A 15,572-nucleotide genomic window follows, 5' to 3' on the forward strand; every position below is an offset into this window, starting at 1 on the left:
TGTGGCTCCATTTTTTAATACTTTTTTGGTTTAGTTAGGTTTTGTGTTCTGCTTAGAGGGTGAGGCAGCGCCGGCTCTTTAAAAGTGGAATGAGGTCCTCCCCATCTATCCCCTGTTCTAGTGGTGCTTCTAACGTCATCGAAGTGCGTGTGGAGATTTGTATTCGGCAGATCTCACGGGATTCAGCCGGTGTCTGCCTTCGGTGGATCCATGTGGATCTTGTCTTCGTTCATCTGTTTTTGTGTGCCTACAGGTTGGATTCGTCCTATCTACGTTTTTCTGCATCGGCAGCGGTTGCTGTTCTGGCACGCTGCTTTTATAGGGCCTTAGCATGACGATTTCTCGACTGCCTACTACAACAAGGTTTGCATGGCTCTGATGAGGGAGGAGCGATGACGGCACGTGCCATTGGCTCGCTTCAGTGCGAGTAGTTGCCGCTAGATAATCTACGGATCTGGACATAATTTTATTTCTGATATATTTGTTCTATCTTGATAATTGATGAATAGATCACAGGTTTTACCAGCAAAAAGAACTAATTGGTACATCTATACTATGTGCTTGGTAAAGCAATAGGTTTTCTTAGGGGCCACATCTACATACATTACTTTTGCTATCAAAAGGTACTACAAAGAATACCAGAAGTAAACAATACATCTAGGTCAGTAGACCACCTAGTGACCACTACAAGCATTGGAACGAGCCGAAGGCGGCGCGCCTTCTTCGCTCCTTCCTCATCGGAGCCAAGCAAACCTTATTATGGTAGACAGTCGGAAAGTCCTCATGCTATGACCCCATAGGACCAGGGCATCAGAACAGGAACCGCCGCCGATTAAGAGAAGCGTAGATAAGAAGGATCCAATATGTAGACACACGAACACAGACAAACGAAGACATGGTCGGCGAGTAGACAAACGCCGACCGAATCTCGCGAGATCCGCCAGATAAAAAGCCTCACATGCCCTCAGAATATGCTGCAAAGATCACCAAGACAGGGGCTAGGCGGCGAGAACCTTATTCCATCTTCATAGAACCGCCACCACCTCGCCTCTCTGAGCATGATACAAACCCTAACAAAACTAAAAAAACATGAAATACGGAGCCCTCCCACCGGCAAGGGCTGGGATCCACCGCACCACCATGACCTTAAGACCATAAAAGACAAGCTAGACCGACAACAGCACCGACAAAAGACATGAAAAACCCTAGCCAAAGGATCCTCTTTTTTCCGCGGAAAGAAAGATAACACCCAAAAGATGGTTCCAAAAAGAACACCAGCTTAACGTACTCAACGACATACACGGTCATGGAAATCGTGCACATAGGTACGAGATACGTTAGTAATGCTACACATTTTAAGGAAAATATATGTATTCATCTCTCAACTTTTTCGAAAGTTCAGATTTAATCTCTCAACTTCAAAACTGACAAATTTTAGTCCCTTAACTTTTTAAACCGGATAAGTTTAGTCCCTCTCCTTAGCTGACCCATTATTGTCTCAGTATGGTTTTGACTCTGATATAGCAAAATTTATCTCTCCTACTCATCGCATCTCTTCTTCCTCTCGTCTCTCTCTAGTGGGCGAGCAACTCGCGAGTATGCGCACTTCCGGAACAACACCACTTCATCGCCACACTAGGGAACACCCGCTAGGAGAACCCTGTGGGCAACACCGGCCGGACCTACACACCTTGGTTGTGTTAGATAGATGGGTAGCTTGGTTTAAACTTTTGCAATCTCTTTCTATCTCTATGTTCTCTCTCCTGTATCGGTTTCCTTGTCCCAGGATGTATCCTAGCGATCGTTCGTAACTTATACGCCACGGTAGGCTATCACCCCAATCAATATAACCACCGCGGCCTGCTACGGCAGGTAGATACGCTTCCATATTTTACATTGTAATCAGAGCCTAATTCCTCGAATAGATCGACGAGATCGCATCTAGCCCAAAACTTCCCGAGAGAAGCTCCCGAGAGGATCAATCATGACCGGCACCACCGCATCCACCCTCGCCAGCACCATGAGCGCCCTAACCACCGCTTCCTCTTCCACCTTCGCCCCCTCATCAAGCACAAGCGCTAGCATGTCCCTCTGTTCCCCACCATCAGAGAAGCTAACGAGGACCAACTTCCTCCTATGGAAGGCCATCGTGCTTCCCCAAATCAAGGGTGCACAGATGGACCACTTCCTTGATGCAACGAACATGCCGCCCCCTGCCACTCTCACGATAACCAAAGATGGGAAGGAGGAGCAGGTCATCAATGTCGCCCGAACAATCTGGTTCACCCAACAACAGCAGGTACAAGGTTTCCTTGTGATTTCTCTTTCTCCTGAGGTACTTGCCCAGGTTGTAACGCTGCAGACATCGGCTGAAGTATGGAAAGCAATCCATGACACTTTCGTCGCCCAGAACCAAGCGCAAGAGATCAACACCAGAATCGCCTTGGCCAACCTTCACAAGGGGAACTCGAGCACGGTGGACTACCTCGCCAAGATCAAGAGTCTGGCTGATGAGATCGCCACCACCGGTATTCCTCTCAAGGATACAGAAGTAAACTCCTACATCCTCAAGGGTCTAGACCTCGAGTACAACTCAGTGGTCTCGGCCATCACTGCCCGCGTCGAGCCGGTCTCCATGCCGGAACTCTACAGTCAGTTGATAAGCTTCGAGGCTCGGATCAATCTTCTTCAAGGGATGAACACCCGACAGTCTTCTGTCAACAACGTTGTTGGGGAACGTAGCAGAAATTCAAAATTTTCTTACGTGTCACCAAGATCTATCTATGGAGAAACCAGCAACGAGGGGAAGGAGAGTGCATCTACATACCCTTGTAGATCGCTAAGCGGAAGCGTTCAAGAGAACGGGGTTGAAGGAGTCGTACTCGTCGTGATCCAAATCACCGGAGATCCTAGTGCCGAACGGACGGCACCTCCGCGTTCAACACACGTACAGCCCGGTGACGTCTCCCATGCCTTGATCCAGCAAGGAGAGAGGGAGAGGTTGAGGAAGACTCCATCTAGCAGCAGCACAATGGCGTGGTGGTGGTGGAGGAGCATGGTGATCCAGCAGGGCTTCGCCAAGCACCGCGAGATATGAGGAGAAAGAGAGGTAGGGCTGCGCCAGGGAGAGGTCAGAAACTCAACTGTGGGCATCCCCAAAAGTGCTCAAGTATATATAGGGGAGAGGGAGGGGGTGCGCCCCACCTAGGGTTCCACCCTAGGGGCGGCGGCCAGCCCAAAACCCCATCTAGTGGGGCGGCCAAGGGGGGGAAAGGGGAAACTTGCCCCCCAAGTTAGGTGGGTGCGCCCCCTCCCCAAACCCTAGTTCTGGGGTACTGATCCACGGGCACCTATGGGACCGGCGGGCCGGGTCCCTTTCGGTTTGGCGGGGGCGGAGGTCGCGCAAAGAGCAGATCGAGGCGAAGCACGCGAGTGATTTACCCAGGTTCGGGCCGCACGGATGCGTAAAACCCTACTCCTGCTTTGTGGTTTTGTATTGATTTCTAGCTCGGGAGCGCGGAGTGCTACGGTACACACCAGCGGCTCGCCAGACCGAGCGTGAGTGTTCGGACTGGCTAACCCCCCCTCTACGTTGCACACGGGCCTCCTTTTATATGCTCAAGGGGTTACCGACAGGTGGCAACGGAGGTAAAGGGCAAAAATGGAAAGGTGCTGTGGTAGGCACAGCTACCTGTTACAGTGTATCATACGTAACCCTGCGGCAGGGGACAAGGGCATTAATTGCCCGTCTGTGTCGCCTAAACAGTACCGAAAGGGACCGCTAGGGACGCCACCGTTTGCCACGATGGTTATCTTGTCAGCGCCTGCTTGCCACCGCACACCCCTAGCTGCACGGCCTCCTGCCACGTGTGCTTGGGAGGGTCCTAGAGCGACACGTTGGCGGGTGTGCTGGAGCGCGGGCACGAAGTGGGGGTTTCCCGCGGCAAGCTCCTTGCCGCGGTCGTCGTCTTGTCGTGTTTCGGGAGCTTGTCGCTCACCGGGCCTTGCCGGGACGCGCGGCGCGTCGCGGCAAGTTTTCTTGGTATGCCTTGGTTGGCCTTCCCGGCAAGCTCCTCTTGCCGGGGTTTTGTTTCCTTCCCGGCCAGCTCCTCTTGCCGGGGCCTTGGTTTGAGTACTTTGTTCTTGAATGGTCTTCAAAGTAGCCGCGGAGGGTCTTGGCGGTCACTCGGCAAGCCTTGCCGCGGGATGCTGCGGCTGCCCGTGCACAAGTTCGGGATACTAGGGTACCCCTACTCTAGTACACCGACAGGAGCCCCCGGGCCTGGGCCAGACACGGTGCCAAGCGCTGTTGGGCCAGGCCCAAAACAGTGCATGGGCACGTGCGGCCTAGGTCACGCCGCATATCTCTCCGCTTCCACCGCGCACGCCCAGAACGGCACGCGTCAAACGCGGTGTCGTGGGTGACGCGGGCGGCGTGCGCGGGGCTAAGCCCCGCGAGCATGCGTCAGGCCATGATGAAGGGGACGGTTCACGCTCTCCTCCCTAAACGGAGGTAGGCATGGGGGCGTGGTGCATTTACTGGACGGGGCCAGTGCGCGGTTTTCGAGGCGTCCACTCCCCGCGATCACGGGGTGGGGCGAGGCCGCCTCATCCGTCGCCTCAGTTCTGCATCCCCACCACGCGGCTCCCATGCGCTTGGGGTCGCGGACGGTGGAAGTGGGAAACTGGGCCGTCGCGAGCAGAGGCAGCGGGTCGGCCCCGACTCCCTGCTCTTCCCGTGCCTTGATTCGCTGAGCGGGGCGGCCGAGCCCCCACCTCGCTCCTTTATAAAGAGCGGGAGGTGAGCACAGAAGCCCGCACTCTCTCATCTCCTCCTTGACCTACCTCCTGAAGAGAGGGACAGGAAAGGGATTACGGGCATCTTATCTTTTTAATTTGTAAGCCTTCGGGCCTTAGCTGCATCTAAAACTTGTAATCCTCTCTTTCATGTTTTTCATCCTCTATGGACTGCACCTGAGTGGGATGTTTTTTAATGAAAAAGGGGATGCTTGCCGGGTTATTTGTCTCACGGGTTGAACCCACGCCAAGGAGCAAATCCTTGGTATCCCTCGGACAGACATTTCATCTCCCGGCAACAGGCCCTGCCGCCTTCCCACGTCGCTCGACCTTTCTCACGCTTTGACGGAGGCGGGAACGAGGTGGGTGCGGCCTCCTCGTTTCATCCCTTTGCTGCCGCGACTACGACCAAACTTGGCCCCGGGAACGAGCCCCAGGGCCTAGAGTTGAGGGAGCACGGCAGTTTTCGGGAAGAAACGCGGTTTCGCATTCCCCAGTCCATAAGAGGATGCATGATGAGGGACGAAAGACTTATCTGATATCGCAGCCCCCGGCAACTCTGGCTTGCCGTGGATGAATCTTGGTACTCGCAGCCCCCAGCAACACTGGCTTGCCGGGGCCCAGGTGCCGGCGTGCCCTTCTTCTCCTTTTCGTCCTCAAGCGGTCTGGCCAGGATATGCGAGCCCTGCGAACGAAAGAAAAGCAAAGGGACGGGCACTCGACCTCTAAGCTAGGGGTTAGCCGCTGTTAGGCACTATCAACCCTAACCAAGGACGAGACTCAACCTAGCATGCATGCTATAACCCCGGGGTGCCAGCGCTTCATTTACTTGTGCTCAGGGTCTGCGCCTGGCTTTGTACAAAGGATTACATGCAACAGCGGCAAGACTTGTACAAAAGGGTGGTTGCCGGACAGGGTCCGACAACCGCGCCTTACGGGTAAAACTTACGAAGATGCTCGATGTTCCAGGAGTTGCTCACTGGTACGCCATCTTCGGTCTCAAGGCGGACAGCGCCAGGCCTTGTGACTCGCTTCACCCGGTAAGGGCCTTCCCACTTCGGCGTCAACTTGTTGGAATTCTTGGCGGACTGAACGCGCCGAAGAACAAGGTCGCCTTCCTCGAGACTTCTGGCGTTAACTTTGCGGCTATGGTAGCGGCGCAAAGCTTGCTGGTAGCGAGCAGCTCGCACAGCAGCCTGAAGACGGTCTTCCTCAAGGAGCAGTGCGTCATCTTGTCGCAGCCGCTCTTGCTCGAGCCCATCATAAGCGAGCACTCGAGGTGACCCGTATACGAGTTCCGTGGGGATAATTGCCTCTGCTCCATAGACTAGAGCAAAAGGTGTTTGTCCAGTGGCTCGATTTGGCGTCGTTCTGATCGACCAAAGAACCACCGGCAGCTCCTCGATCCAGTTTCTTCCGCACTTGTGCAGCCTATCGAAAGTTCTGGTCTTGAGCCCGCGCAGCACTTCAGCATTTGCCCTCTCCGCTTGACCGTTGCTTCTCGGGTGAGCAACAGAAGCGAAGCAGATCTTGGCGCCAAGATCTTGGACGTATTGCATGAAGGTGCGGCTCGTGAATTGTGTACCGTTGTCGGTGATTATCCTGTTAGGGATCCCGAAGCGGCAAACAATCGACCTGAAGAACTTGACGGCTGACTGTGCGGTCACCTTCCTCACTGGTTCCACTTCCGGCCACTTTGTGAACTTGTCGATTGCAACGTACAAGTACTCAAAGCCCACAGCTCGGGGAAAGGGGCCGAGGATGTCGAGCCCCCAGACCGAAAATGGCCAGGATAAAGGGATCGTCTGGAGAGCTTGAGCCGGCTGGTGTATCTGCTTGGAATGGAACTGGCACGCTTCACACTTGGTTACTTGTGCAGTTGCATCCTGGAGGGCTGTTGGCCAGAAGAAACCTTGCCGGAATGCTTTGCCGACAAGTGCTCTTGCGCCAATGTGGTGACCACATATGCCTCCGTGTATCTCTGCCAACAGCTTTTGTCCGTCTTCCCGGTGAATACACTTCAATTTCACACCGTTGAGTCTTCTTGTGTACAGTGTCTTGTCGACAAACTGGTACATACTTGACTGCCGGGCTACTCTTTCCGCTTCTTCTTGCTCTTCGGGAAGTTCTCCTGTCTGAAGGAAACGGACAATCTGCTGCGCCCATGTTGGAGCTTGTGGCTCGACAACAAGGACTAAAGGCAACTCTGCTGCTGCGGGAACATCCGCTTCTACGGCAAGAACCTGCGGCTCTGCCGGAGCTTGACGTTCCCCGACAAGCTTGCCGGGGCAAAACTTGTCGGGAGCTTCTGCTTCAAAGGAACAAACCCTAGGGCTTGCCGGAGCATCTTGCTCCTCAGCGCTCTTGGTGTTGGTCTCAGCTGCTGCGGGAACATCCGCTTCTACGGCGAGAAGCTGTGTCTCTGCCGGAGCTTGACGTTCCCCGACAAGCTTGCCGGGAGCTTCTGCTTCAACGGAACAAACCCTAGGGCTTGCCGGAGCAGACTGCTCCTCAGCGCCTTCGACGTTGATCTTAGGGACCTTCTTGGCGGTGGCTTCAGGAAGCTCTGCCGGCAAATAGTCACCAGAAATCAACTTCCTTTTCTTGCTCTGTCCAGTTGATGGTGTTACGGACGGTTGAGTCAGCTTGAGCACAAAGATTCCTGGTTCCACAGGTAGCTTAAGCGCGGCGCATTTTGACAGGCCATCAGCAATGGCGTTGTGAGCTCTTGGAACATGCTCCATTTGTAGGCCGTCAAAGTGCTCTTCTAGCTTTCTCACTTCGTCAACGTAAGCTTCCATAAACGGACTCTGATAATTCTTGTTTACTTGGCGGACGACAAGCTGTGAGTCACCCTTGATAATGAGCTTCTTGATCCCAAGGTCTGCCGCGATCCTGAGACCGGCAAGTAATCCCTCATACTCTGCAGTATTGTTTGTTGCTTGTTCCTTGGGAAAGTGCATCTGGACTACGTACTTGAGGTGCTCTCCGGTGGGTGCGATAAGCAGCACACCAGCGCCGGCGCCTTGCAGCGAAAAGGCACCATCAAAGTACATCAGCCACTCTTTGCTTGCTTCCTTGTCGGGGATGCTTGTTTCTGGAATTTCTTCATCTGGTGTTGGCGTCCATTCTGCTATAAATTCTGCCAATGCTCTGCTCTGGATAGTTGAAGTGCTTTCAAACTTGAGGCCAAAGCTTGACAGTTCCAGTGCCCACTCAACAATCCTGCCTGTCGCTTCTGGATTCTGCAGTATCCTCTTCAGCGGAAAGCGAGTGACAACTGTGATCTCATGTGCTTGGAAGTAATGGCGCAGCTTTCTCGAGGCCATGAGAAGGCCGAAAAGCAACTTCTGCACACCAGAGTACCTTGACCTAGCCCCCTGCAGAAGGGAACTGACAAAGTAAACTGGGTGCTGCACCATATTCTTATGTATCTCGTCGTGTATCTGCACAGATCCATCTTTGTCGGGACCAGAGCTTGTCGGGGAAGCTCCCTGCTTGTCGCTGGATGCGCTTGCCGCGGTTGAGATGTGCTCGGCTGCCGTGGAGTGTCGCCGTTGGCGAAGCTGATGAGACTCTAGATAGTGGCTCTCCAGTCGTCGATCTTGTCCGCCGCTGGAGGGTAGTCTAGGAGCAGCTGAGCTCGCGCCAAAGCTTCTGCTGCGGTGGCGGGTGGCGGTGGCGAACGGTGCGAGGAGCGGGATATGCTCGGACTTCTAACTATGTTAGAAGGAGCAGTATCTCGTCCAGGCGACCGTGTCTCGCTCGCGCCAGCAGGTTGACGTGCATGGTGGTCCCGAGCGCTCCGAGATCCACCAGCTCGATCTTGATCTAGCAAACGCATGGTACCGTGAGTACCATGACGCTGCCGGTCCCGCGCCTCCTGAGATGGGTGCGGTGCATGCACGGACGCCGAGGTCTTGGAGTGTGCCCGGTCATTGTGGGAGCCGGCTACGCCGCCGATGGGCAGCGCAGCCTTGTCCTGGGACCTGGCAGCACCGTGAGTTCCCTTGTCGACGCGTGTCCTTCCGCCGGTGCCTGCCCCACCAACCGTTTGCTCCGGCGGTGGCTGGCTCGGCGCGGACGGAGCAGCTGCCTCCGAAACTTTCTTCTTCGGCGGCATGTTGATAAAGATGATGAAGATCTAGCTCGCGAGAACGCCGGATCTGGTTCACACAACTTCGACGCCCCCTACCTGGCGCGCCAAAGATGCCGGGGTACTGATCCACGGGCACCTATGGGACCGGCGGGCCGGGTCCCTTTCGGTTCGGCGGGGGCGGAGGTCGCGCAAAGAGCAGATCGAGGCGAAGCACGCGAGTGATTTACCCAGGTTCAGGCCGCACGGATGCGTAAAACCCTACTCCTGCTTTGTGGTTTTGTATTGATTTCTAGCTCGGGAGCGCGGAGTGCTACGGTACACACCAGCGGCTCGCCAGACCGAGCATGAGTGTTCGGACTGGCTAACCCCCCCTCTACGTTGCACACGGGCCTCCTTTTATATGCTCAAGGGGTTACCGACAGGTGGCAACGGAGGTAAAGGGCAAAAATGGAAAGGTGCTGTGGTAGGCACAGCTACCTGTTACAGTGTATCATACCTAACCCTGGCGGCAGGGGACAAGGGCATTAATTGCCCATCTGTGTCGCCTAAACAGTACCAAAAGGGACCGCTAGGGACGCCACCGTTTGCCACGATGGTTATCTTGTCAGCGCCTGCTTGCCACCGCGCACCCCTAGCTGCACGGCCTCCTGCCACGTGTGCTTGGGAGGGTCCTAGAGCGACACGTTGGCGGGTGTGCTGGAGCGCGGGCACGAAGTGGGGGTTTCCCGCGGCAAGCTCCTTGCCGCGGTCGTCGTCTTGTCGTGTTTCGGGAGCTTGTCGCTGACCGGGCCTTGCCGGGACGCGCGGCGTGTCGCGGCAAGTTTTCTTGGTCTGCCTTGGTTGGCCTTCCCGGCAAGCTCCTCTTGCCGGGGTTTTGTTTCCTTCCCGGCCAGCTCCTCTTGCCGGGGCCTTGGTTTGAGTACTTTGTTCTTGAATGGTCTTCAAAGTAGCCGCGGAGGGTCTTGGCGGTCACTCGGCAAGCCTTGCCGCGGGATGCTGCGGCTGCCCGTGCACAAGTTCGGGATACTAGGGTACCCCTAGTCTAGTACACCGACACTAGGCGCCTTGGGCCCTTGTGGGGGGGAGCACCAGCCCACCTGGGGCTGGTCCCCTCCCACACTTGGCCCGTGCAGCCCTCCGGGGCTGGTGGCCCCACTTGGTGGACCTCCGGGACCCTCCCGGTGGTCCCGGTACGTTACCGATAAAACCCGAAACCTTTCCGGTGACCAAAACAGGACTTCCAATATATAAATCTTTACCTCCGGACCATTCCGGAACTCCTCGTGACATCCGGGATATCATCCGGGACTCCGAACAACATTCGGTAACCACATACAAACTTCCTTTATAACCCTAGCGTCATTGAACCTTAAGTGTGTAGATTCTACGGGTTCGGGAACCATGCAGACATGACCGAGACGTTCTCCGGTAAATAACCAACAGCGGGATCTGGATACCCATGTTGGTTTCCACATGTTCCACGATGATCTCATCGGATGAACCACGATGTCGAGGATTCGATCAATCCCGTATACAATTCCCTTTGTCTAGTGGTACGATACTTGCCCGAGATTCGATCGTCGGTATCCCGATACCTTGTTCAATCTCGTTACCGGCAAGTCTCTTTACTCGTTCCGTAACACATCATCCCGTGATCAACTCCTTGATCACATTGTGCACATTATGATGATGTCCTACCCAGTGGGCCCAGAGATACCTCTCCGTCACACGGAGTGACAAATCCCAGTCTCGATTCGTGCCAACCCAACAGACACTTTCGGAGATACCTGTAGTGTACCTTTATAGCCACCCAGTTACGTTGTGACGTTTGGCACACCCAAAGTATTCCTACGGTATCCGGGAGTTGCACAATCTCATGGTCTAAGGAAATGATACTTGACATTTAGAAAAGCTTTAGCATACGAACTACATGATCTTTGTGCTAGGCTTAGGATTGGGTCTTGTCCATCACATCATTCTCCTAATGATGTGATCCCGTTATCAACGACATCCAATGTCCATGGTCAGGAAACTGCAACCATCTATTGATCAACGAGCTAGTCAACTAGAGGCTTACTAGGGACATGGTGTTGTCTATGTATCCACACATGTATCTGAGCTTCCTATCAATACAATTCTAGCATGGATAATAAACGATTATCATGAACAAGGAAATATAATAATAACCAATTTATTATTGCCTCTAGGGCATATTTCCAACAGTCTCCCACTTGCACTAGAGTCAATAATCCAGTTCACATCGATATGTGATTAACACTCAAGGTCACATCCCCATGTGACTAACACCCAAAGAGTTCTGGGTTTGATCATGTTATGCTTGTGAGAGAGGTTTTAGTCAACGTGTCTGCAACATTCAGATCCGTATGTACTTCACAAATTTCTATGTCATCTTGTAGATGAAACTACTACGCTACATTTGGAGCCAATTCAAATAACTGTTCTACTTGGAGCTATTCTAAATTGTTGCTCCATTATACGTATCCGGTATCTCTACTTAGAGCTATCCGGATAGGTGTTAAGCTTGCATCAACGTAACTCTTTACGTCGAACTCTTTATCACCTCCATAACCGAGAAACATATCCTTATTCCTCTAAGGATAATTTAGACCGCTATCTGGTGATCTACTCCTAGATTACCTTTGTACCCTCTTGCCAGATATGTGGCAAGGCACACATCAGGTGCGGTACTCAGCATGGCATACCGTATAGAGCCTATGACCAAAGCATAGGGGACGACCTTCGTCCTTTCTCTCTATTCTGCCGTGGTCAGGTTTCGAGTCTTACTCAATGTTCACACCTTATAACACAGCCAAGAACTCCTTCTTTGCTGATCCATTTTGAACTCCTTCAAAATCTTGTCACGGTATGTATTCATTTGAAAGTACTATTAAGCGTTTTGATCTATCCTTATAGATTTTAATGCTCAATACTCAAGTAGCGTAATCCAGGTTTTCCATTGAAAAACACTTCTCAAATAACCCTATATGCTTTCCAGAAATCCTACGTCATTTCTGAACAACAATATGTCAACAACATATATTCATCAGAAATTCTATAGTGCTCCCACTCACTTCTTTGGAAATACAAGTTTCTCATAAACTTTGTATACACCCAAAATATTTGATCATGTCATCAAAGCATACATTCCAACTCCGAGATGCTTACTCCAGTCCTTAGAAGGATTGCTGGAGCTTTGCATACTTATTAGCATCTTTCAGGATTGACAAAACCTTCCGGTTGTATCACATACAACCTTTCCTCAAGAAAATCATCGAGGAAACAATGTTTGACATCCTATCTGCAAGATTTCATAAATAATGCAGTAATCGCTAATATAATTCCAACAGACTCTTAGCATCGCTACGAGTGAGAAAGTCTCATCATAGTCAACTCCTTGAACTTGTCGGAAAAAATCTTAACGACAAGTTGAGCTTTCTTAATGGTGATACTTACCATCATTGTCCGTCTTCCTTTTAAAATCCATCTGTACTCAACAGCCTTACGACCATCGAGCCGTTCTGCCAAAGTCTACACTTTGTTTTCATACATGGATCCTCTGTCGGATTTTATGGCCTCGAGCCATTTATCGGAATCCGTGCCCACCATCGCTTCTCCATAGCTCGTAGGTTCATTGTTGTCTAGCAACATGACTTCCAAGACAGGATTACGTACCACTCTGAAGTAGTACGCATCCTTGTCATCCCACGAGGTTTGTTAGTGACTTGATCTGAAGTTTCATGATCACTATCATAAGCTTCCACTTCAATTGGTGTAGGTGCTACAGGAACAACTTCCTGTGCCCTGCCACACACTAGTTGAAGAGACGGTTCAATAACCTTATCAAGTCTCCACCATCCTCCCACTCAATTCTTTCGAGAGAAACTTTTCCTCGAGAAAGGACCCGATTCTAGAAACAATCCATTATTGCTTTCGGATCTGAGACAGGAGGTACACCCAACTGTTTTGGGTGTCCTATGAAGATGCATTTATCCACTTTGGGTTCAAGCTTATCAGCCTGAAACTTTTTCACATAAGCGTCGCAGCCCCAAACTTTTAAGAAATGACAGCTTAGGTTTCTCTAAACCATAGTTCATATGGTGTCATCTCATCAGAATTACGTGGTGCCCTATTTAAAGTGAATGTGGTTGTCTCTAATGCCTAACCCATAAACTATCGTGGTAATTCGATAAGAGACATCATGGTATGCATCATATCCAATAGGGTGAAGTTATGATGTTCGGACACACCATCACACTATGGTGTTCCAGGCTGTATTAGTTGTGAAACAATTTCCACAATGTCTTAATTCTGTGCCAAACTCGTAATTCAGATATTCATCTCTATGATCATATCATAGATCTTTTATCCTCTTGTCACAACGATCTTTCAACTTCACCCTGAAATTACTTGAACCTTTCAATAATTCAGACTCGTGATTCATCAAGTAAATATACTCAACATCTACTCAAATCATCTGTGAAGTAAGAACATAACGATATCCACTACACGCCTCAACACTCATTGGACTGCACACATCAAAATGTATTACTTCCAGCAAGTTGCTTTCTAGTTCCATTTTACTGAAAACGAGGCTTTTAGTCATCTTGCCCATGTGGTATTATTTGCATGTATCAAGTGATTCAAAACCAAGTGAGTCCAAACGGCCCATTTGCATGGATTTTCTTCATGCATATACACCAATAGACATTGTTCGCATGTCTCAAACTCTTCAAAACGAGTGAGCCCAAAGATCCATCAACATGGAGCTTCTTCATGCGTTTTATACCGATATGACTTACATGGCAGTGCCACAAGTAGGTGGTACTATCATTACTATCTTATATCTTTTGGCATGAACATGTGTATCACTACGATCGAGATTCAACAAACCATTCATTTTAGGTGCAGGACCATTGAAGGTATTATTCAAATAAACAGAGTAACCATTATTCTCCTTAAATGAATAACCGTATTGCGATAGACATAATCCAATCATGTCTATGCTCAACGCAAACACCAATCTCGATGGTAGAGGGAGCGTGCGATGCTTGATCACATCAAGCTTGGGAAAAACTTCCAACACATATCGCCAGCTCACCTTTAGTTAGTCTCCGTTTACTCCGCAGCCTTTTATTTCGAGTTTACTAACACTTAGCAACCGAACCGGTATCTAATACCATGGTGCTACTAGGAGTACTAGTAAAGTACACATTAACACAATGTATATCCAATATACTTCTATCGACCTTGCCAGCATTCTCATCTACCAAGTATCTAGGGTAATTCTGCTCCAGTGGTTGTTCCCCTTATTACAGAAGCACTTACTCTCGGGTTTGGGTTCAACCTTGGGTTTCTTCACTAGAGCAGCAGCTGATTTGCCGTTTCATGAAGTATCCCTTTTTGCCCTTGCCCTTCTTGAAACTAGTGGTTTCACCAACCATCAACAATTGATGCTCCTTCTTGATTTCTACTTTTGTGGTGCCAAACATCGCGAATATCTCAAGGATCATCATATATGTCCATGATATATTATAGTTCATCACGAAGCTCTAGCAGCTTGGTGGTAATGACTTCGGAGAAACATCACTATCTCATCTGGAAGATCAACTCCCACTCGATTCAAATGATTGTTGTACTCAGACAATCTGAGCACAAGCTCAACAATTGAGCTTTTCTCCCTTAGTTTGCTGGCTAAGAAAATCGTCGGAGGTCTTATACCTCTTGACGTGGGAACGAGCCTGAAATCCCAATTTCATTCCTTGTAACATCTCATATGTTCTGCGATGTTTCAAAAACGTCTTTGGTGCCTCAATTCTAAACCATTTAGCATTACGCACTGAACTATCATGTAGTCATCAAAACGTGTATGTCAGATGTTCGCAACATCCACAGACGACGTTCGAGGTTCAGCACACTGAGCGGTGCATTAAGGACATAAACCTTCTACTATCTGCATAATTGCTACTATCAACTTTCAACTAATTTTTCTCTAGGAACATATCTAAACAGTAGAACTAAATCGCGAGCTACGACATAATTTGCGAAGACCTTTTGACTATGTTCAGGATAATTAAGTTCATCTTATGAACTCCCACTCAGATAGACATCCCTCTAGTCATCTAAGTGATTACATGATCCGAGTCAACTAGGACGTGTCCGATCATCACGTGAGACGGACTAGTCAACATCGGTGAACATCTTCATGTTGATCGTATCTACCATACGACTCATGCTCGACCTTTCGGTCTCTTGTGTTCCAAGGCCATGTCTGTACATGCTAGGCTCGTCAAGTTAACCTAAGTGTTTCGCATGTGTTCCGAGGCCATGTGTGTACATGCTAGGCTCGTCAACACCCGTTGTATTCGAACGTAAGAATCTATCACACCCGATCATCACGTGGTGCTTGGAAACGACGAACTTTTGCAACTGTGCACAGTTAGGGAGAACATTTTCTTGAAATTTTAATGAGGGATCATCTTATTTACTACCGTCGTTCTAAGCAAATAAGATGCAAAAACATGATAAACATCACATGCAATCAAATAGTGACATGATATGGCCAATATCATATTGCTCCTTTTGATCTCCATCTTCGGGGCTCCATGATCATCATCATCACCGGCATGACACCATGATCTCCATCATTGTGTCTCCA

General features: G+C 50.4%; 1 pseudogene; it reads left to right on the forward strand.

Annotated features, from left to right (window-relative positions):
• Positions 1 to 2,533: 2,533 nt before the first annotated feature.
• On the forward strand, positions 2,534 to 2,672 carry LOC125511840 (annotated as a pseudogene).
• Positions 2,673 to 15,572: the final 12,900 nt, after the last annotated feature.

The sequence above is a fragment of the Triticum urartu genome, chromosome 5, assembly GCF_003073215.2.
Source record: "Triticum urartu cultivar G1812 chromosome 5, Tu2.1, whole genome shotgun sequence".
In the NCBI taxonomy this organism is placed as follows: Eukaryota; Viridiplantae; Streptophyta; class Magnoliopsida; order Poales; family Poaceae; genus Triticum; species Triticum urartu.